Here is a 1,078-nt window from a genome sequence, read left to right on the forward strand (position 1 = left end):
CCTTTCCCTCTTCAACTTTTTTTACCATAAAATGTGAACCATTTTGGAGCCTTTTAATACAGGGAACAGCCTCCTTTGCTATGCAAATGATTCGTCTGAAATGGAACGCTCTTCGATTTCGGCGTTGTGGCCAGAATTGGTGGTTCCTGGTGGTCCTGGCTTGTTACCCAGCGACATCTTTGTTCATTGTTTCTACATAAGTGAATGTCAAAGGCTGCTCATTTCCTCTGAATATTTTTTGTGTTCATAAACCTTGGCTGATTTTTGAACGATTTATTAAAACTGCAAAGTTCACAGATTAATTTAGTGGCCGCCCACATGGGAGGTCTAAATATTCCTTGCACAAGTCACTACTTCCTTATCTGTTACATCTCTTAATAATTCTCACTGCCTCATCAAGACGAGGTGGCCGAGTGGTTAAGGCGTTGGACTGCTAATCCAATAGGGTCTCCCTGCGTGGGTTCGAATCCCATCCTCGTCGCAAGATACCTTTTCTGAATAATCATCGTTCGATCCCCATATCATTGTTTGGTTTAACTGATGTGTTTGGATTCCCTAGAAGAACCTGCATGTATCTGTTGTCTGGAGAAGTGAATGAAGAAGCGAATTAAGTACCTGTTTGTTAATCGATTGTTGCGGGTAGCAGCCTGGATAGTAGGAGAGAGAAAGAGAAACAGAGACGAATGCTAATAGATGTGTTATCAGGCCATCGTCAAAATGTATGATTTATATAATCGCAAATGATTGGCCCTTGACGAAGCAACCCTCATTTCGCGATGATGAACTGCGTATCACTCTCTCTCTCTTTCTCTCTCTCTCCAAAATAACTGCGAACCTAATCTTGCAAAATCATGAACAAAGAAAATATCTGACAGTAATTTACGCAGCTTCCAGGATATAGTAGAAAATTCTATAAATATGGAATAAGGGGTAGAATTTTCTAGCCTCGAGGAAGAATCCAGTTTGCAAAAAACATAAACTGGCTGGAAGGATCTGGCTCCCACCTGGAACATCATATTCCTGGCGATGGTAATTTATAGTAGGGCTACTGGATAGAATTGGGAATTATTTTGTTTAT

The 1,078-nt window shown here is 40.7% G+C and overlaps 1 non-coding gene across 1 annotated transcript; it reads left to right on the forward strand.

Annotated features, from left to right (window-relative positions):
* Positions 1-399: 399 nt before the first annotated feature.
* Positions 400-481, forward strand: TRNAS-GCU (transfer RNA serine (anticodon GCU)). The gene has a single exon. It is a non-coding gene; the product is annotated as a tRNA-Ser (tRNA).
* The last annotated feature ends 597 nt before the right edge of the window (positions 482-1,078 follow it).

The sequence above is a fragment of the Macrobrachium rosenbergii genome, chromosome 3 (assembly GCF_040412425.1).
Source record: "Macrobrachium rosenbergii isolate ZJJX-2024 chromosome 3, ASM4041242v1, whole genome shotgun sequence".
NCBI classification, from domain to species: domain Eukaryota; kingdom Metazoa; phylum Arthropoda; class Malacostraca; order Decapoda; family Palaemonidae; genus Macrobrachium; species Macrobrachium rosenbergii.